The sequence below is a fragment of the Monodon monoceros genome, unplaced genomic scaffold (assembly GCF_005190385.1).
Source record: "Monodon monoceros isolate NGI ecotype Baffin Bay Population unplaced genomic scaffold, NGI_Narwhal_1 Super_Scaffold_22, whole genome shotgun sequence".
In the NCBI taxonomy this organism is placed as follows: Eukaryota; Metazoa; Chordata; class Mammalia; order Artiodactyla; family Monodontidae; genus Monodon; species Monodon monoceros.
This window is the reverse complement of record NW_021703779.1, coordinates 85,530,268-85,553,839: the sequence shown is the minus strand read 5'-3', so window position 1 is coordinate 85,553,839 and position 23,572 is coordinate 85,530,268.

The following is a 23,572-nucleotide window of genomic DNA, read 5'->3' as shown; positions in this document are numbered from 1 at the left end:
AATGTGCTCCTCTTCCAATGTTACCTATCTCATGGGCACTACCATTCAATCACTTGCAGAAGCTAGAAAACCAGAGTAATTCTTTTTTTTTTTTTTTTTTGCGGCACGCGGGCCTCTCACTGTTATGGCCTCTCCCGTTGCGGAGCACAGGCTCCAGACACGCAGGTTCAGCGGCCATGGCTCACGGGCCCAGCCGCTCCGCGGCATGTGGGATCTTCCCGGACGGGGGCACGAACCCATGTCCCCTGCATCGGCAGGCGGACTCTCAACCACTGCGCCACCAGGGAAGCCCCAGAGTAATTCTTGATTTATTCTTCTCCTCTATCCCTAATCAGCCACGAAATTCTACTATTTCTACAGCATTAATATCTTTTGACTCTTTCCAAGTGTCTTTTCCCCATCCCCAGAACCAGAAGCCCTATGAATTAAAAATATTGTGGTACTCTCATTTCTGCTCTAATTCAATAGTACTAAACTCACATGTATGTTAAAATTAAAATAGCTTCTGACAAAGACTCCCTCCTTGACCAAACTTTAATTAGGCTTCGCTGAGCCCTCTTCTTGACTAAGACTCAACCTTGGCCTACCTTTAGCAAAGAATCCTGTTAAGACAGTTTGGCAAGAATATCCCCACGCTTGATGTCTCCTCTTAGTAATTTTCTATACACTGACCCCCTCACTCTTCTCATAGACTATAAATCCCCAGCTGTCATTGTGGTATTTGGAGTTGAGTTCAGTCTCTCTCCCTTGCTGCAATAGTCTCTCCCCTGTTGCAATAATCTTGAATGAAGTCTTCCTTACCATTTTAACAAGTGTTATAATAATTTTTCTTTGACATTTCTTTCAAATTTATTGATTATACACTTAATAATTTCATCAGAACTAATTTTTTCTTTTCCTTGGTTCCTCCACCCTTCTGGTGCCCTAAATATCAATATATGCTTAGTCTGCCTACTGGGAAATTTAACACTATTCCCTCCTACACTTTAATTCAGACTATCAACACTTATTGCCAAAGCAACATGTTTCCTATGACCATGCTGAGTTATTTGTATTGCTGTTTCTTCTAATTGGAATCCCTTTGTCTGTCCTCCACATTTGATGGACTAACTTTAGCTTTCCTTCAAATCTCTTCTTAGACATAATTCACTTTGGGAAGCCTTCTCTATCCCAATGGTGTGCTAGAATTAACTTATCCTGACTTTCAAGAGTCTATTATGCACAACTCTATGTTCAGTGACATCAATTTGGTAGCTTGAAACTGGTCATGATGGGAGCATTTCCACCATGAAAATCACCAAACACTAACAAATCAGGGCTTTTATTTTTTTCAGAGAACTGATCGTTAAACATTAACCAGCACACCACTGCCCTGCCTCCTCCCCACCCATCCAAAATTTGCGTTAGATGGCTCTGCTATGGGCTCTGATAATAACCCTAACACCCATCACTATGTACTGTAGGTTACTTGTCTGTGTCTCCCTCCATACTGAAATTTTCTTGAGAGTAGAGATACTATATCTCTAGAATCTTAGCCAGTATCTGGTTCACGTAAGTTACTAATTAGTGTTAGTAGTCTTTGACAGATTGTTTATCTGAATGAATGACTAGAATGCATGCTTGTTAAACACTTGCCAACCCTGGGAGAACCATTAGCAGAGATGATGGTTCCTGACTACCATCTTCAGTGATCACTTATTTGCCTGAAAAGCATGGAATCAGAGCAAGGGGACTGAGCTGGATACTTTCCATGGCCTGTGCCATCAAGCTGTGATTCGATGCAGATATTTCATCTACACCACAGGTATATGCTTGTCCTACAGAATGAACCATGCTAACCATGGTCCAGGGATCCCTCACTCTCTTCCCTGTCAAGCAGCAGAAAAGGCTGTAGTGTTTGCCTGTCTGATTCACCCTCTTCTTGGCTGCTATTGTTCATCAGCCAGCATTTACGGTTAACATCAAGGGACTACAATAGCATGCAGATCCAGTAATATCTGGCATAGCAGATTTCCAAATCCACTCATATAAGGAGATAGAAATGGTACCATAAGCAGAGTTCTGGTGTAGAGGAGAACCTCCCTAAAATAGCTACAGCCAGAAGCTTGAGAGTTGTAACTCAGCTAGACATCCTTGATCTGTGACTACAAATTCCTGGATAGCTAGAAGCACCCCTGGGGATTCCAAAAATAGTTATGGCAGAGTACTCCATAGTCCTGCTACTCAAAGTATGATCTGAGATCAAACAGCATCAGCACCACCTGAGAGATTGTTAGAAAAGCAGAATCTGGGACTTCCTTGGTGGCACAGTGGTTAAGAATCCGCCTGCCAATGCAGGGGACACAGGTTCGATTCCTGGTCCGGAAAGATATCACGTGCCGCTAAGCCCGTGTGCCACAACTACTGAAGCCCACGTGCCTAGAGCCTGTGCTCCACAGCAAGAGAAGCCACTGCAATGAGAAGCCCATGTACCGCAAGGAGGAGTAGGTCCCGCTCACCGCAACTAGAGAAAACCCGTGCGCAGCAACAGACCCAACACAGCCAATAAATTAAATAAATAAATAAATTTATAAAAGAAAGAAAAGTAGAATCTTAGGCTCCACTCTGGATCTATTGGATTAGAGTCTGCATTTTCAGCAGATTCCTCCAGGTGATCTGAATGCATATTTAAGTTTGAAAGGCACTGATCTATAGAACATCAAATTTTCTGTAACCAAGCAGTTAGAGCCTTGGAGTTTAGGGCGTTAATGCTAATGACACTTCATAATAATAAATACTATTTATGTACCATGAAGGTATTTACATTCATTGTCATTGAATGAAAAAATAACTCTACTACTTAGTCAATTAAAGTCAACATGACGCTGAAGCTTGAAAGCTCACCATCTGAAAAAGAAGCACCCTAATAAACACCACAGGCTTGGGAGTTAAACAAAGCCTGGATTTGAGTCCTGCTTATTTCATTCACTTGTAGAATGATCTTGAAAGAACTACTTAACTTTTCTAAATATCCATTTCTTCATCTGTAAAATGGAGATAGTAATAGTATTTTATTTTCAGAGTGGTGGTGAGAATTAAATACAAAAATATATATAAAATGTCTGGCATATGGTAGTTACTCATTAAATGTAAGTTCCCTCTCTCCCTGCAACCTCCTTTCTTAAATTTAGAATAAAACAAACAGCTCAATCATGCCATGGAGAGCCTTTGGAAATTTAACAGCCAAAAGGAAAATAAGTTCTATTTTGTACATGATGTGGTAAATTCAATACCATTTCTGTGTGGTGCAATGAATTGGTTTGATAGAACCTGGGTTGAAAGAAAGACCGTTACATTCTTTTCAAATCAATTCGTGGGATTTCCTTTCAGTTTTTGGATTTCCTAGGTTACTATCAGAGATGCATGTTGTATTCTTCCATGCTCTCTGGGAAGCATATTTTGGCCTGGTGTCTTTACCTATCAAAACAGAGACACAAGCCTAGACAGACAGGAGAGAGTAAATACTGAGGAGTACTGGATGGGCAGCCCAGGTCCCACACAGTCTTTCCCAATCCAGGGCCACCACCATTAAAGCTTCTTCTCTTTACATCTGTTTTGTCATCTGATTGTTCTCTGATATCCCTGTTCCCACCTCCCACCATGCTCTATGAATACCAGAAGCAAATTTTTCAGGGTTTTGTTGTTGCTTCTGCTGTAAGGAAACAACACGATGGTGACAGCAGCAGCTTCCCCTCCCCTTAAGTGTGGGTTGGACTCACTTCCAACTGAAAGAATATGACATAAGCGAGGGTGTGTCTAGGTCACAGGTCTCACAGCTTCCTGTTTGATCTCTCTAGGTTAATTCACTCTGGAGGAGGTCAGTAATTGTGTCATAAGGACTCTCAACCAACCCTACGAAGAGATCTACATGGTGAGAAACTGAGACATCTTGCAAGCCCCCTGAGCCCATCTTGGAAGTGGCTACTTCAACTCCAGTCAAACCTTCAAATGCCTGCAGTCCTGGCTGACATCTTTTTTTTTATAGGTATATTCTTTTTTTAATATAAATTTATTTATTTTTGGCTGCATTGGGTGTTCATTGCTGCGTGTGGGCTTTCTCTAGTTGCAGCGAGTGGGGGCTATTCTTCCTTGCGGTGCATGGGCTTCTCATTACGGTGGTTTCCCTTGTTGTGGAGCATGGGCTCTAGGTGCGCGGGCTTCAGCAGTTGTGGCACACGTGCTCAGTAGTTGTGGCGCGCAGGCTCTAGAGCGCAGGCTCAGTAGTTGTGGAATATGGGCTCAGTTGCTCCGTGGCATGTGGGATCTTCCCAGACCAGGGCTCAAACCCATGTCCCCTGCATTAGCAGGTGGATTCTTAACCACTGCACCACCAGGGAAGCACCCCCTGGCTGACATCTTGACTGCAACCTCATGAGAGACCTGGAGCCAACTTAGCCACTCCCAGATTCCTGACCCTCAGAAATACGTGAGATAATAAATGTTTGTTGTTTTAAGCTGCTGCATTTGGGGGTAAGTAGTTATGCAGCCATAGATAACTAATAAGAGATTTCAAATAATTTGCTCCCCTCAAAAGGCAGACTTATATATACTACTGGAAACAATGTATAAAGTTGCCATTCTCTGTCCCCTGGTTTTGTTTAACAATTCTCCCCATAAGAGACATCACATGTCTGCTCTTCTTCTTGTATTACTCAATCAGCTTTTGTGGAAGCCATAGTATTTGTTTAGTGGTAACACTGAATGAACAAGATGAGTACATCTGAAACTATAAGAGACCAACCAAGGGGGATTTAAAATCTGCTCAAAAAGAACCAAGAGATAAGAAATCAGGGTGGCTGGAGAAGTAAAAAGTGGTTTCAAAGAAGAGGTAAAACATTTTCAGTATATTCTGCAGAGAATAAAATTGTTTTTCTAACCAAAAAAAGTAAACTAACATCAACTGAGAAATACTGAATTGGGAACAAGTGGAAGAACCAACATTATATGTAGCAAATTTTCCTATCCAGCTCACATACACTTCTGTAAATTTGAAGATAATGCTGTAATAGTTTGGGAACTATTTGTCCTTGATCTAGTCAGCAGTGAGACCTTCTAGAACAGAAGGAAAGTGCATCATCACAGCCCATAAACAATAAAGCCAACTGTCAACTGGAAATAAACATATATTGAGCACCTACTGTGTGCCAGGCAAGGGGCTCTGCATGGGGAAAGGTGGCTTGCCTTAACCAGACTCCTCTCCCCAGGGTTGGCACCCCTCCTTTTCGCCCTGTTTGATACTCTTCCTCCACAAAATAGATAAGAGTAGGGGAAAGGAATCTAGACATAGAGCTAGAGGGGGAGGGGCAAATTCCTGTCACTGCCACTAATGAGACTTCATAATAAACATGTAACATGAGTATAAACTAACAATTATATTCATTTTGCCATTTAATCTAAAAACAACTGCATTTTCTCCACTCCTCTCTAATTTCCAGCAACCTGCTTTTTTACCAAAATAAGGCTGGTCCTCCCCCTTCCTTGAGACTTGGTTTATTCTTCTCTGAAATGAGAGTAACTATGCTCCCTCATGGGGTTGATCTGAGGATGCAATGACATCATGTGTGTGTGAGAGCCAAACCCTGTGAAAATTGAACTCTAGCATGTTAAAGGGGTGTGGAGAATGCAGGAGTCTCTTGAGGGAACAGACAATGGTGTAGTTTTCCAAGAGCACAGATGGCTTGGAAGAGAGGACTAGAAATGTAGTTTGGATCCATGGAGTGGGGAGCATTGAATGCCAGCTCAGGACTCTACAAATAATGTCAGAATCTCCAGCCTGGATAATGTGTTGGTTGGGGCAGGGGTGAGAATACTTTGGCATAAGAATAATAATATTATTTCAAGTGATAATGGCATACAAATGTTATCTTTTATCCCTTTCCACTTATTTCAAGATCTTATTTATTGTGGTTAATATGCAATATGTCTTATTTTCTAGAATTTTAACTCCTAAATTTCATCTCAAATGAAGCTGTATACATATATAACATTTGTATTTTACTCACAACTTTCTGACAACAATGTTATTCCAAGACCTTAGGAGATGGAGGGAAGTGACAGCCAGGGTAAGCAGTATGTCCTTCTATTGATAGGCAATGGGATGCCTCTGAGAGTGTCTGGGTAATGAGATCACAACCAGCTTCAGGAATCCTCTTGGGGTTAATGAGCTTCCCAGGATCCCACGGAACTGACACAACCTGTGCTCAGTAAATATGACTTTCTTTCCTTCTGAGACTCTATCCCCACTCGTTACCCTAACCCCCAAAGTGTTCACTCCTGACACAGGCCCCTATGGGGGTCATGATTTATTTGTGGAAAATAAATGGTTCCATTTTGGGGTTAACAGTCACACCTCACATGAGACTTAGCACATGATCAGTGCTCAATAGATATTTTTTGAATGAATGAACAATGGATGGATAGGTAAATGGAAATTTGGCCACACTGCTCTCCCGCTGCCTCTTACCTCCAGCCATACTGGCATTCTTTCAGTCCCTTTTACTCACCATGCTCTCTCTGAACACATAGCCTTAAGCCTTCTCCCCAACCCCCAGCTCCAACCTAATTAGTCTCTATTCTTCTGTTACCTCTCAGTTCAATAATCCGTTCTCAGAGCAACATTCCTGACCACCTTGACTAGTCAAATCTCCCTATTTTATAGGCCCTCATAGCATCATGGACCCCTTCTTCCTGGTACTTGTCCTCACTGGCAAGTGCACTCTTGTATAGATATCTGCATGCTATTTGGCTCCCCTACTAGATTATGAGCTCCATGAAGACAGAGACCTTGTAGATGATTTTTGCTCGCATCTGTTTCCTCAGCATCTAGCACAGTGCCTGGCAACAAGTAGGCCCTCAATATGTATTTCGTGAATGAATGAGTAGGCATTTTAGGTGGTCTTTAAAAAAATTGCCCTCCTGCCAGCAGGCCAGACTGATATATACTACTAGAAGCACTGTCTGAGAATGCCTTCTGTCAAAGAGAAACAGAGCCAGACACCAGACAAAAGCAGTAAAGACAGATTTTTTGCAATAGGGGAAAAGAGACTTCAGTACAGAACTGGGCTCAATTATGAATACAACAAGGACAAGTGGGGATTTATAGCCAAAGAACAGAGTGAGAGAGTCAGCAGATGGAAAAATTACTAAGAGGAGACATCAAGGGGAGGGAGATTCTTGCTAAATTGACAACAGAATTTTTGCTAGAGGCAGGCCAAGGTGATCAGATATCAAGGGTGGGGGATGACTTCACAGGAGCCTTGCTAAAACTGGGCTAGGCATGCCAAGGACACGATCACAGGACAGGGTCCCAGAACAAGGCCTTAATTGTAAAGGGGGCTTAGAAGAGCCTGCCTAAAGTTTGGTCAAGGAGAGAGTTTGTCAATTCCTCAGGCTGTTGTATTTTTATCATTATGACCTACCTTTCCTTTTAGTCTTCCCACAAAATATATCATATCTCCACTATTCTTTACTTATTACTCCATAGGCATTTAAAGTATTTCTTTGAGGTATAATTTATATTCATAAAGTTCACCCATTTTAAGTCTACAATTCAATGGCTTTTAGTAAATTTACAGAGTTGTACAAACCATCACCATAATCTAAGTTTAGGACATTTATCTCTAAAAGATCTTCCATGCCCATTTGCAGTCACTCCCCCATCCCCACCCCATAGGCACTTTTGAAGACCCTCATATTTGCTTAAGGATAAAAGATATATACACTACCAAACGTAAGGTAGATAGCTAGTGGGAAGCAGCCGCATAGCACAGGGAGATCAGCTCGGTGCTTTGTGACCGCCTGGAGGGGTGGGATAGGGAGGGTGGGAGGGAGGGAGATACAAGAGGGAAGAGATATGGGAACATATGTATATATATATAGCTGATTAACTTCGTTATGAAGCAGAAACTAACACACCATTGTAAAGCAATTATACTCCAATAAAGATGTAGAAAAAAAAAAGATACAGCCTAACCATCAAACAAAAATCAAAACTACCACATGTGAATAATTTGAGAACCACCAAGTAAGAACTGTACAGTCTGATTATTTGCTTAAAAAGATTTAGGAGAGGACAAATCAGTGTGAACTGAGGAATGAGAGAAAGTTTCAAGGAAGATGTAGAATATTTTAAGGCTTTGCTACAAGGAAAAAAATGCAAAAAAATAAAAGGATAATAATATGAGTTTATAAATACTCAAGCAGACAAAAGATCCAAGATGTTTTCAGAACTTTTAAAGTTCCAATATGGTGTTGTGACAGTTGGATAGTCAACAATGGGAGCTTCTATAACAGAAGAAAAAGGATTAATCACAAGCCATAAAAGTTGAATCAACACTCAACTGAAAATAAACATATATTGAGCACTCACCGTGTCCCAGGCAAGGGGCTCTGCATAGAGAAAAACCGATCACCACAGCTCACAAGAGGCCCCCTGCTCTCTGGGCTTCCCTGGGGTTGGGGAGCACTGTGCATGAGAAGCACGACTCCCTGGGGGGCCAGCCCAAGAAGACCCACAGTGGGGGTACCCAGGGAGGTTACAGGGCCATTCCTTCCCTGGCCTGTAGCCTGGTTTGGCCTTGGGCCTCCTACTCCTAGTGCCCAGCTGGACTGAAGGGAGCCAGAGGGTCTTGGGAGGGCAAGCGAGGTTCCCAGGTGACAAAATAAAAATTCACATTTTAAGTTAAGACAAGAAAAATTTACACATAAAACCTTTTCTCTGCCCTTTGGCCTCCTTCCTCCCCTCTAGTGTGTATCTGCTTTATGCATTAACCAGACCTCCCCAATGGCAGAAATATCTGCTCAATCATAAAGATCAATTTTTCTACTTCTGGCGCCAGCCATGTAGCTCCTTAGAAGGTAACATTCCTTTATCAATCCTGTAAGGGGTCACAATGATCCACCACTCACCTTGTATGTGTAGACATCTTTGCTGAACTTTATGTACAACATATATGCCAATATATCATTTCCCTTAAAGATAGTACAGAACAGACTGGTCATATGAGCTGGAGAGCTACTGGGCCACACCCAGTGGAAATTAACTTAAATACTTACTTATTACCTTATTAATGTTACTAGCTATATTACTTGTATTCTGCCTATTTTACAAGACTAATGTTTCTTGCGTTACCAAATGTATGACAAACTTAGAATAGATAGCTAGTGGGAAGCAGCCGCATAGCACAGGGAGATCAGCTCGGTGCTTTGTGACCACCTAGAGGTTTGGGAGGGAGACGCAAGAGGGAGGAGATATAGCTGATTCACTTTGTTATAAAGCAGAAACTAACACACCATTGTAAAGCAATTATACTCCAATAAAGATGTAAAAAAAATAATAATGATGACTAGGCTACTTGAAACAATTGACTAAATATAGTTCTGTAAGATCAATGATTGTAATGTGTAACTCTAGATATGTGAAGGAGCAACAAGAAGGAATCTTTTCCTGGACCATAGCTGTCTAGTAAGACAGGTGGTCCAGAGACTTTTGGCTACTGTTAACAGGGCCTAGTTCAATAGTAGCACCTTGAGTGGCCTATCAATGAAATCTTGCTGACCTAGGAATGAGCATTCCTAGCACCATTGGACAAAATGGTCATGAAATGCTTCCCAAACCTTGGTCAAAATTAAGACCAAAAGGGAGGGCATCATAAAATAAAGAATGTTGCCCACTATCCAGTTCTACAAGAATCAAGTTATTAAGCCACTGCAGTCGCTGACCTACAGTACACCCTGAAATGAATTCAGGACAAAGATCAGGATGAGGCACTTTGTGCCCCGGGAAAACTGGCAAAACTGGCCCTCAGATAGTTTGATACTTCCAGGAGAAAATTTTATGAACCCAGTTTCTTGCATCTTCCCATACTTAGAAAAGCACAAAAACCATTAACTAAGATATCTTTTCCTCTCAAATAGCAGTAACCTTCTACCAAGATGTGTGCTTGATTTCAAATACACTTTGTCAAATAAAAAATGTCAATGGCCATCTGGCTGTACAGGGATTGAGTCATTAGCCACTGCAGTCATTAGCCACACACCCTAAAAGGAGTTCAGGATAGAGATCAGGAATGAGGCACTCTGTGCTGTGGGAAAACTGGCAGAACAGGTCTTCACATAGCTAGATATTTTCAGGAGAAATTTTTTATGAACCTGGATTCTTTCATCTTCCCCTACTTAGAAAAGCATGATAACCATTAACTAAGATATCTGTTCCTCATGACTAGTAGCAACCTTCTACCGAGAGTGTGCTTGGCTGCACATAACCTCTTTGCCAAAATCACATATATGCTGACTTCCTCTCTTACCTCTTCAGAGCAGTTCCTCAGAGCTATCTGAAAGGCTGTCTTCCAGGCTATAGTTCTCAGTAAGTCCCCAAATAAAACTGAAACTCACAGTTTTCACATAGTGCGTTTTTAGTTCAGTTGACAGTTTTGGCAACCATGAAGAGACCCAGAGCAGACTTCTCTCCTTAGCTTGAACTCTACAAGGATCTGGAACCTTGATACCAGCAGGACCCCTTGTGCCCATCCACCTTTTCAGTGAGTTCAGACAAATTTGAGTAAGCCTCTCCTGGTTCTTGGATCTCCTGATTATTGGTTTATGATCCAAATTGAGTTTTATTTGGCAGTGTATAACAGGTACCTGGCCCCCCCAGTTGAAAGACACTGTGGGAGTCCTGTTGAAAGACACTGGGAAAAACGGTGTCCCCCAGTTAAAAGATACTGGGCGAGCCTGGTTGAAAGACGCTAGGATTTACTCAGTTGAAAGACACTGAGTTGTCTGGACTGGGTGATTATGTGGGAGGTTGGCCTAATGCCTTTCCTAAACAAGGTGTGTCAAAAAGCCAGCCTCCAACTAACGCCCCATCCAGGCTAATATACATACAAAACTTATATTTACAAGTACTTACTTAATTGGAAATTAATGGAAATCTCACCCTGAAAATGGCCGAAATGAGGCTCTTTTATTGCGTACGCAGTTAAGTTAGAGAAAGCTGACTTGGTAAAATATCTTTTCAGAATTTTGACCCTGAGGGAACAAGTCCTCCTAAAAGAACTTGCTTTTCTCTCCCTGTGCCTTGAGATATAAATGTTATAGCAGGGCTCTCAGGAACACTTACCTTATCAAGACCATCTCTAATTCCTGAGACTGAGAAAAAAAAGGAGAAAAACTCAAGCGAGTAAACTTAACTTACTATAACTGTTATTTATAAACTGGTGAGTTTTATATTGGAATACTCAATTCATGACTAAGTTTTAAAAATAAAACTGTAAGATCTCTGGATGTATGTATGTCTATGTGTGTATATTATAAATATGATATGTCTCTACCTGTGGATGATATTACCAAAGTTAATTTGTAAATGAGTTCTATTTAATTGACTTGAAAGAAATTAAGTACTTATATAAATTATCAGAAATATAAAAGAAATTAACCTAAATGAATTTAAGGTTCATGTGATCTGGAAAATATTCAGTATTAAATTAATATCTGATATTAAAATTAGTTTAAGCTTGTTGGTTTCATTAATATAGACATTTCTTTAGATTCATTGACATTAAATATAATACTTTTATTGTACCTAGGTTTACTGGAAGTCAAATAATATATCTGTTGCAAAATTTGTCAGCAAGAAGAATAACTTGGTATGATGAAAATTTTTATAAGTAAATTAAATGTAAATGAGATAAGAGCTTTTAGGTAAACTCTTTAGGAATAATTATGTTTTAGGAATATCTAGTTAAAAATAGTCTCTCCAGATTTTGGTAACTTGAAACTTGAGTTTTACTAAATTAAGTTAAATGATGGAAGTTTATTAACTGTAGAGGTCATTTCCAAATAAAATACAATATTGGAACATTAATTACTGAACATAGGCTTCCTTTTACAAAGAAAATAAAGATATTTAGGACTATTAATAAATATGTTTGGTGCCCCACTGAGACATTTTCTATAAGAAAACACATGTTTTTTAGAAATTATAAATAGTGTTTATAAGTTTGCCAATCTACAGGTTGCTAATGTAAAAGTTCATAATTGCTTACTTCTTAGTTTTCATATAAATTAAGGTTTTTAAGGGTTGAGAATTCTAATTAATATATGTAACTAAAACTACTAAAAATTAATAAGGAAAACATTTTCATATGCAAGAAAAACGAAAGGATAAGAAATAGAAATGCATTCTGTTAAGATAAAAGTTTTTGTCCTAAAGCTGGTTATTTCTAAATGGGAAAGAAAATAAGGGACAAATTAATATGGAAATAGAAAGTTGTAAGATGTTTGTAAAAAAGAGAAAAAAGAACCTTTAGAAAGGAAGTCTCTATGGTCAGGACTGACTAGGATTAGAATAAATTTAACTGAGTAACTGAATTTTAATATTAAAGGTAAGGTAGTGCAAAATCCAAATTTGGTTTTTCTCTCTGTTAAGAGAACAAAATTTTCTTGAAATATTGAGCTGCTTTTGATAACAGATTGTAAGTTACTTTACCTTTTAAATAATCTGTTGTACTTTCTGTATTTACCTTTGAAATCTTTTATTGTCACTCGGTTAGGTGAATAAGTATTATTTCACAGTGCCCGATGATCCTATTTGTCCAAATGTTTTAAAACCTTTTTGAGGGACTTCCTTGGTGTCACAGTGGTTAAGGATCCTCCTGTCAATGCAGGGGACATGGGTTCAAGCCCTGGTCCAGGAAGATCCCATGTGTCATAGAGCAAATAAGCCTGTGTGCCAAAACTACTGAGCCTGTGCTCTAGAGCCTGCGAGCCACAACTACTGAGCCCACGTGCCTAGAGCCCGTGCTCTGCAACAAGAGAAGCCACCGCAATGAGAAGCCCACACAGTGCAACGAAGAGTAGCCCCTGCTTGCCGAAACTAGAGAAAGCCCGCGTGCAGCAATGAAGACCCAACACAGCCAAAAATAAAATAAATAAATAAATAACTTTTTGATATTTTTGACAAACTTCCCAAAGATCATATTCTAATTGAAGTTCTTTTGACCTCTAGCCAGGTTTGGGATACTTCAGAGGTCCCCTGAGACATCTCAGAAAGAGATATTAAAATAATTAGGGGGCTTCCCTGGTGGCACAGTGGTTGGGAGTCCGCCTGCCGATGCGGGGGATGCGGGTTCGTGCCCCGGTCCGGGGGGATCCCGCATGCCGCGGGGCGGCTGGGCCCGTGAGCCATGGCCGCTGGGCCTGCGCATCCGGAGCCTGTGCTCCGCAGCGGGAGGGGCCGCAGCAGTGAGAGGCCTGCGTACAGCAAAAAAAAAAAAAAAAAAAAAAAGTAAAATAATTAGGCTTATTTGGTATGTTAAATTACATAAGAAGCATTGTCAAATGAGTGATAAGCCTCCTAAGTTATACCGTATGGGTAAATGTTATTGATATAGATATTCTAGAAATTATATGGAATTCCTAAAAATCTGGTTATGTCCTGGTAAAATATTATCATTCATAACTCTAGTTATTATCTTAAAATGTTGTATGTCACAGCAGTAACCAAGTTTCTTTGTCAATTGCATTGTAATCAGGTCTTTTTTTTTACTGAAGTATAGTTGTTTTACAATGTTGTGTTAGTTTCTGGTGTACAGCAAAGTGATTCAGTTATATATATTATTTATATAATATATATATATTCTTTTTCAGATTCTTTGCCATTATAGGTTATTACAAGGTATTGAATATATCAATAGCTCCCTGTGCTATACAGTAGGATCTTGTTGCTTACCTATTTCATATATAGTAGTGTGTATCTGTTAATCCCAAACTCCTAATTTATCCCTCCCCTCTCCTTTCCCCTTTGGTAGCCATAAGTTTGTTTTCTATGTCTGTGAGTCTGTTTCTGTTTTGTAAATGAGTTCATTTGTATCATTTTTTTAGACTCCACATATAAGTGATATCATATGATATTTGTCTTTCTCTGTCTTACTTCACTTAATATGATAATCTCTAGGTCCATCCATGTTGCTGCAAGTGGCATTATTTCATCCTTTTTTTGACTGAGTAGTATTCCACTGTGTATATATCCCACATCTTCTTTATCCATTCACTGTTGATGGACATTTATGTTACTTCCATGTCTTGGCTATTGTAAATAGTGCTGCTATGAACATTGGGGTGCATGTATCTTTTCGAATTAGAGTTTTTGTCATTTTTGGACAGGAGTGGGATTGCTGGATCATATGGTAACTCTATTTTTAGTTTTTTAAGGAACTGCCATACTGTTCTCCATAGTAGCTGTACCAATTTACATTCCCACTAACAGTGTAGGAGGGTTCCATTTTCTCCACACCTTCTCTAGCATTTATTTATTATTTGTAGATTTTTGATGATGGCTATTCTAACTGGTGTGAGGTGATACTTCATTGTAGTTGTGATTTGCATTTATCTAATAATTAGTGCTGTTGAGCATCTTTTCATGGGCTTGTTGGCCATCTGGATGTCTTCTTTGGAGAAATGTCTACTTAAGTCTTTTGCCCATTTTTTTGTTGGGTTGTCTGGTTTTTTGATATTGAGCTGTATGAACTGTTTGTATATTTTGGAAATTAATCCCTTGACAGTTGCATTTTTTGCAAATATTTTCTCCCAATCTGTAGGTTGCCTTTTCATTTTGTTTATGGTTTCCTTTGCTGTGCAAAATCTTATGTTTGATTAGGTCCCATTTGTTTATTTTTGCTTTTATTTCTTTTGCTTGGGGTACTAACCTCAGAAAACATTGCTACAATTTACGTCAGAGAATGTTTTGCCTATGTTCTCTTCTAGGAGTTTTATGGTGTCATGTCTTATACTTAAGTGTTTAAGCCATTTTGCGTTTATTTTTGTGTATGGAGTGAGGGAGTTTTCTAACTTCATTGATTTACATGCGGCTGCCCAGGTTTCCCAACACCACTTGCTGAAGAGACTGTCTTTTCTCCATTGCATATTCTTACCTCCTTTGTTGAAGGTAATCAGGTCTTTGTGCCTTTTGTCATTCATAGACGGTTACTGTTTTACTCTGATACCTTTGCAAAAATGCTTCATCTTCAAGCAGATTCATAGAAAGGACTTATTGACAAGTATATGTTTCTGACAAATTTCAGATCATACCACTGAATTGGATACGAAATTAAATAATTCTAATGGAAACCCTGATGGCTTCATAAAACTGTTAACAAGAGATTAAGAATTAGCTACATAAGACTGAGTGAACTGATGAATATGGTTATAACTTTATGGGGGTTTTTTGTCTGAAATATTACTGGGTTTTAATCTGTGTTTTCCAGATATGAGGAAACCTTTCTCCTTAAGCTAATTATGACTTACAGCAATTTGGTAAATTATACCTTTGCAAGCAGAACTGAAACATTTATCTTTTCTCTCTACCTGATCCCTCCAGAAACTGGAAATTCTTAGGTTCCCAACAGCCTTAACAGGTGAATAAGAAAGGCCACCTCCTGACAGGTGCAGAAATCTCAAGATATCTTGGGGACCTCAAGAAGACAGGAATTCATCCAAATCTATAGATACTGCAGGTAGAATCTGATGGCAAGCCCTTGCCATGACTTTCCTGGCCTTGAGAGGTCTTTTGAAACTTGAATCTGAGATTCCTTATGAAAAGTTCCAGCAAAGCCAATCTTTTTAAAAAGCCTGTATGATCAATTACACATATGTGAATAATCAGGCCAAGTTTATTGAAACCAGACTTATTTTGCAAACAAATTAGCCTTAATTTGGCTATATTTGGTAGAAATAAGGGTAATTTTAGAGAGAAAAAATTATGTTTCAATAATAAACCTTTGTGAACATTCTCTGACATAAATCATACCAATGGTTTCTTAGGTCAGTCTCCCAAGGCAATAGAAATAAAAATAAACAAATGGGACCTAATCAAACTTATAAGCTTTTGCACAGCAAAGGAAACCATTAAAAAAAAACAAATGAAAAGACAACCTACAGAATGGGAGAATATACTTGAAGATGATGTGACAGACAAGGTCTTAATCTCCAAAATACACAAACAACTCATACAATTCAACAACAAGAAAGCAAACAACCCAATTGAAAAATGGGCAGAAGACCTTAACAGACATTTCTCCAAAGAAGACATACAGATGGCCAGTAGGCACATGAAAAGATGCTCAACATCACTAATTAATTATTAGAGAAATGCAAATCAAAACTATAATGAGGTACCAGCTCACACTGGTCAGAATGGCCATCATTTAAAAGTCTATAAATAACAAATGCTGGAGAGGATGTGAAGAAAAGGGAATCCTCCTACACTGTTGGTGGGAATGTAAGTTGGTACAGCCACTATGGAAAACAGTATGGCAGTTCCTCAGAAAACTAAAACTAGAATTACCATATGATCCAGCAATCCCATTACTGGGAATATACCCAGACAAAACTATAACTCAAAAAGATACATGCACCCCTATGTTCATAGCAGCACTGTTCACAATAGCCAAAACATGGAAAAAACCTAAATGTCCATCTACAGATGAATGGATAAAGAAGATGTGGTACATATTTACAATGGAATACTACTCAGTCATAAAAAAGAATGAAATAATGCCATTTGCAGCAACATGGATGCAACTAGAGATTATCATACTAAATGAAGTAAGTCAGAAAGACAAATATCATATGATATCACTTATATGTGAAATCTAAAATATGGCACAAATGAACCTATCTACAAAACAGAAACAGACTCACAGACATAGAGAACAGACTTGTGGTTGCCAAGGCGGGGTGGGGAGGGAGAGAGGTAGACTGGTAGTCTGTGGTTGGTAGATGCAAACTATTACATTTAGAATGGATAAACAACCAGGTCCTAATGTACAGGGAACTATATTGAACATCCTGTGATAAACCATAATGGAAAAGAATATAAAAAAAGAATGTATATATTTGTATAACTGAGTCACTTTGCTGTACAGCAGAGATTGGTGCAACATTGTAAATCAACTATACTTCAATTTTGAAAATTTTTTTAAAAATTAAAAAAATATATATACTTTTGTGGATATTAAGTTCTAGCACTGAGGTTTGGTATTCACTGCCTAAGACTCACTTCCTAGATGGCTCCTTGTTGCAATGTTACACTATTATAAAGCTTAATTGAATTATTTTTTAACATCTTTATTGGAATATAATTGCTTTACAATGGTGTGCTAGTTTCTGCTTTCTAACAAAGTGAATCAGTTATACATAAACATATGTTCCCATATCTCTAACCTCTTGTGTCTCCCTCCCTTCCACCCTCCCTATCCCACCCCTCTAGGTGGTCACAAAGCACGGAGCTGATCTCCCTGTGCTATGCGGCTGCTTCCCACTAGCTATCTGTTTTACGTTTGGTAGTGTATATATGTCCATGCCACTCTCTCACTTTGTCCCAGCTTACCCTTCCCCTTCCCCGTATCCTCAAGTCCATTCTCTAGTAGGTCTGCATCTTAATTCCCGTCTTTCCCCTAGGTTCTTCTGACCATTTTTTTTTCTTTTTCTTTTTTTTAGATTCCATATATGTGTGTTAGCATATGGTATTTGTGTTTCTCTTTCTGACTTACTTCACTCTGTATGACAGTCTCTAGGTCCATCCACCTCACTACAAATTATTAAAAGGACATTCTAAGTTTGTTTCTGAAGCTTATCACAGTAATCTATCTTTGGATGAAGATCAGATGTCCCATGACGTGCAACTAGGAGATTATGCATACTGGAAAAGACATCATTTAAAGGGCTATCTCCAACCTAGATGGAAGAACACTTATCAGGTTCTCTTAACTAGCTCATACACAGAAAAACTGAAGTGAATTGACTCTTGGATTCATATTTCTCACTTAGAAAGTGCTCCTGCATCGGACTGCTCTATAGAGAGGACTGCTGACCTCAAAATCACCTTAAAACAATGCTCAAACTGAGGAGAAACTACACCCATACCAGGATGCGAAGAAGATGACATCAGAAGCAGAAAGCTATCCCAAGGTACTGGACCTGAGCCATATGATTATTTACAGTGCTTTCTTAATTTCTTGGATTTTTGCATAAATCAATGTTTTCCTATCATGGGCATAAATCCTATGCAGAGTTTAAAAATTAATCCAGTTTTTGGGTTTATGGTCAATTACTTACATCCAGTACTTCTGGGTTACCTTGGTGGATTTCTCCTCTCCAAGGATCTAATTGGATGGCCCTTAGGAAATTTATTCTAGAAGAAAGAAGTTATAGCTCTGTTTGGGCCACTATTGATATTACTAGCTGGGACCCCCTCACTTGGCCAATCAGTCATACTTGCTCTGACCATGACCATAAATATGGCTTTTCTTTTAAAGTTACTCAAGCTCAGTCAGAGCAATGAGCTACATTTCAGTCAAAGAATATAACCTTCCTCAGTTATGGGATGGATTAATATGACTAACATCAGGCTACAGTCATCTAAGTTTAAAGCCCCCTAATGTTGGGAACAATTGAATCATACTAAGGATAATCAGCCTAATAACAGTAGGTAATTGAGCTGGGTGCCTTATGAATAATGACAATATATCCTTACCTTAAAGACAGAGATTGGTATGGAACAGACCAGGCCAGATAACCTGGGGATATACTGGGCCACACCTAATGGAAGTTCTTAGCATAAGTATTTACTTATAACCCTATTAATGTTACTAGCTGGGAATTCCCTGGTGGTCCAGTGGTTAGGACTCCACGCTTTCACTGCCGAGGTTGCAGGTTCAATCCCTGGTCAGGGAACTAAAATTCCACAAGCTGCACGGCGTGGCCAAAAAAAAAAAAAAAAGTTACTAGCTATATTACTTGTATTCTGCCTATTTTACAAGATTATTGTTTTTGGCATTACCAAAGTATGACTGAGCCCTCGATAAAATGATGATGACTAGGCGACTTGAAACATCTGACCAAATATAGTTCTATAAAATCAATGATTATAATAGTGTAACTCTAGATATGCGAAGAAGCAACAAGAGGGAATCATTTCCTGGAACATAACAGACTAGTAATACAGGTGGTCCAGAGACTTTTGGCTACTGTTAAAAGGGTATAGTCTAGTAATAGCACATTGAATGGCCTATCAATGAAATCCTGGCCTGACCTGGGAATTAGCATTCCTAACACTGTGGGACAAAATGGTCATAAAACGCCTCCCAAACTTTGGTCACATTTATGACAAAAAGGGGGCACTGCCAACTGAAGAAGGTCACTCACCATCCACTTCTACAAGGATTGAGTCATTAGCCACTGAAGTCACCGACCTTTAACACACTCTAAAAGGGGGTCAGGGTAGAGATCAGGAATGAAGAACACTGTGCTCTGGGAAAACTAGCAGAACAGAGCTTCATATAGTTAGGTATTTTCAGGAGAAATGTTTTATGAACCTGAATTCTTTCATCTTGCCCTACTTAGAAAAGCACTGTAACCATTAACCAAGATATCCATTCCTTGGGACTAGCTGCAACCTTCTACCAAGATGTGTGCTTGGTTGCAGGTAGCCCCTCTGCCAAAATCGTACGTGCTGACCTCTCCCCTTACCTCTTGGGAGCAGTTCTTCAGAGCTCTCTGAGAAGCTGTTTCCAGAGCTATAGTCCTCAGTTAGTCCCCAAATAAACCTGAAACTCACAGCTCTCACTTTTCGTTTCTCTAAAATCTCCCCCTTCACCTCTTTGGAACAGTGCTCAAAACTCTGAGAGACGGGTCGCCCAGGTTATAAACCTCAGGTTGGCTTGAATAAAAATTTCCATTTCTGGACTTCCCTGGTGGCGCAGTGGTTGAGAGTCCGCCTGCCGATGCGGGGGACACGGGTTCGTGCCCCGGTCTGGGAAGATCCCACATGCAGCGGAGCGGCTGGGCCCCGTGAGCCATGGCCGCTGAGCCTGCGCGTCCAGAGCCTGTGCTCCGCAAGGGGAGAGGCCACAACAGTGAGAGGCCCGCGTACCGCAAAAAAAAAAAAAAAAAAAAAAAAAAGTCCATTTCTTTCTTAAATTGACTATTGATTAATTTTTTTCACCTACAGGGGCCAGACTTAGCACGCCCTGGGTGTTTACCAGAGTAGGTGTCTCCCCTCTCCGGGCTGGGCAGGGACTCCGGAAACCCCTTCCTCCCGGAAGCCACGGGCATCAGTCACCACGCTAACCACGCCCCCTCAGCCGCGGCCTGTCCCAGGGTGGCCATTACCAGGCTCCCTCCCCATCCTGCTTGGGAAAGGAAATACACGGGGGACGGAGAGTGGGAGGGTCGAGGGTCTCTGCAAAGCGGGAGGGGAGAGGGAATAATGAATTCTTATCAAATTCTTTCTCCGTCCTCCTGAGGCGCCCCTACCTGACCCTCTCCCCGACACTCGCGGGCTAGCAGTGGGGAAAGGGAACTTCGGTCTGGGGAGCGATAGAAGAGCTCGACCCAGCGCTGGTCAGCGCCACCCTCCTCCCTCATGTATCAGGGCACGGGTACCCTTCCACCATCCCCTGAGGATCTGAGACATTTCCTTCTCTTTCCCTAGCCAGACGTCATTTCCTCCACTCTCCAGCATTCTGCTTCTTTCCCAAAGGCAGGGTTGATTCCTACCCTCCCTGAGACGAGTTTCCTCATCTCTGAAGTAATGACATGAGTGCATGAGAAACGAGTCCTGTGTGAAGAAGGGAGGGAGGCAGAGAGGGAGGGAGAAAAAGGACTCTTGGAAAAAGTCCTTCCACAGACAGACTCCAGGCACAGCCTAACCCCCTCACCTCCCAAATGGGGTCTTGCACCACGCTAAACTGGTGACCCCATAGACGTGCGTGTTTTGTATTCACAAGACTGAATTTTGGTCAGTGTGGGAGCAGGTTGTGAAATGGCCCTTGTGACAGTCCCAGCCTGTATCAGGCACAGCAAGTGGAATTTCATTCCATCAGCAGCTGTTTTGCAACAGTGCTCAAGGCCCAGCTTGGAGAAATCTTCATTTTTGCTGACAGATTAGGCATTTTCACTGAAGGAAAAGGACCTTGATTTGTAAATGAACTTGCAGTGCATTTTCATATCAATTCGAGGGGTGGGGGGTACGGGCTGTCAAGGTACAAAAGATGTGCCGTGTTTACAGATAGGATTGTCTCTGGCTTACTGACCTCCTTTATGGTTGGATGAATAAATGTAAAAATAAATGAATGGGTGAATAAGGAAATCCATACATAAACCAGTGGTTCTGAGCATCAGAATGACGCGTAGGGCTTGTTAAAACACAGATTTTGGGACCAACCCCCAGAGTTTCTGATTCAGTCAGTCTGGGATGGGGCCAGAGAACTTGCATTTCTAACAAGTTCCCAGGTCTGCAGATTGCTGGTCCAGGAGCGGTTCCCACTGGCATAAGCTATCAGTGGAGACTCCCTTAGGCCATGATTGTTGTCACTGCAAACTTTCGGCCTGATTCTGCCAAGTAGCCCAAGGGGGCAGTCTAAAATGAATCCTGACTTGGTTGCAGGGTATGGGTGGGTTGCCCACTTTACCTCCCAGCAAACTCTCCCGGGTAGTGTTAGTGTTAGATTTAAGAGAGTTAGAGGTGTTTTTGTGTGTGTGTGTGTGTACACGAGCATCTGTGCTGCTGTCCCCACAGGTACTGCTATCCTTTTTCACACCTCTAGTGCTAACCGCTGGCCTTCTCCAGGGTCCCTCTCTTTTAACTGCTTCCCTGAGCCACTCTGAGTTTTCTTCTCCAGCACAGAGGAAGCAAACACCATAGATGGCCAGGCTCAGCCAATCCTTTCCCGGGGTTTGGTGACATCTAGTGGCTAACTGGAGAATCTTTGCTTACACTAAGAGAATGTTCTGGAAAATTAACTGAGCAGCCTGGAAAGCAAAAACACCTACTTGTGAACCCTCTGCAAAAGCCCTCCTGAAGGCCTTAGGAGGGCAAGGTAAATGACTGGCTCAGTATGACATGAGTTGAAATGGATGTCTTGCTCTCTTGGCAGCTGTGACAGAAATTAGAAGTCATCAAAGAATCTCAAATCACCACCCACTGTATCCTCAGCATGAATGGTTTTCAATAAAAAGTGTCCTTGAATAAAATGGAGTCAGGTACTACCAATTTGGTATTTGCTTCCCTTCTCAGAGCGTTTCTCTGGGCCTCAAGCTCTGAACAGACCAAGGATTTCCAGGCTAGTCACGAGATCTACAGAAAGATCTATTGAAGTTCAGGTGCATCTGGTACTGACCTGAGGGCGTCCAGATCTGAAGGTCATTGAGAGTTGTTAATGGCCACTATGATATGGGCGGAAGTGTAAGATGATCCCAGATGTCATGTTTTCAAAGTTCTCATGGGAGGTGCAAGGTATTATAAATAGTCAAATGCAATTTATACTTTCATAGAAAGCTTAAACTACTTGTTACAGGAAAGTAAGGGGCAATCGGGGATCATGAAGGAAGTGGCTTCTTAGAGTTGCCATTTCAGGGTTTATAGGCCTGTAGCCATTAGAGAACTATGATGGATCACAAAACATGGTCTTGAGACCTGCAGGATCAGCAGATTCTCAAGCACCACCCCCGAACTACTGAATTTCAGAAACTCTAGGAGTGGGCCCCAGTAACCAATGTTTTAACAAGCCCCATAGATGATTCCAGTGCACACTAGTCTGAAAACCATTGGTTTAAAACAAGCTTTAGGGCTTCCCTGGTGGCACAGTGGTTGAGAGTCTGCCTGCCGATGTAGGGGACACGGGTTCGTGCCCTGGTCCGGGAAGATCCCACATGCCGCGGAGCGGCTGGGCCCGTGAGCCATGGCCGCTGAGCCTGCGCGTCCGGAGCCCGTGCTCCACAACGGGAGAGGCCACAGCAGTGAGAGGCCCACGTACCACAAAAAAAAACAAAAAAAACAAAACAAGCTTTAAATGCCCCCTGAAAAACCTTGAATAGTGTTTAGAGACTATTAATGAATTCATGGAGGAAACTGAATTATTTCTATGGTAACATAGGCCTACTTCTTCTTTTAAACACATAAAGGTGTCTTAGATCTTCTAATTTATGGTTAAAGGAAAGGAAGAGGATTATTTATTTGCCTTTACTTCTTTGGATTTTGGAGCGTGCTGTCTTGATAAAGTACAGTGTCTCCAGAGTAGCTCAATAGTCCTGTGGATGTGGTGAGGATAAACGTAGAAAAAAAACAGAAAAATGCTCCATCTTAATATTAATCTAAGGAACACAAATTAAAATAATAACGGGACACCACTTTTCAACTAACAAACTGGCCAAGATCAAGCAGAATAATGTGTTTCATTGAGCAGGCTATGGGGGAAATTTTTTTTGAAAAATACACTCCTAGTGGAAACACAAAGTACCATAATCTTTCTGGCAATACAAATCAGAAGCCTTAAAAAGGTGTGGACCTTTGACTAAGCAATTCCACTTCTAGGAATATATCTTAGAAATAATTAATGATATGTGCAATAATGTATTATAAAGATGCTAAGGTATATTTATAATAATTAAAAACAATTTAAATTTCATCAGCACAGGACTGTATAAAAGAAATGGCTCATATGATAGAACATAATAAAAATCAAGCTATACAAGA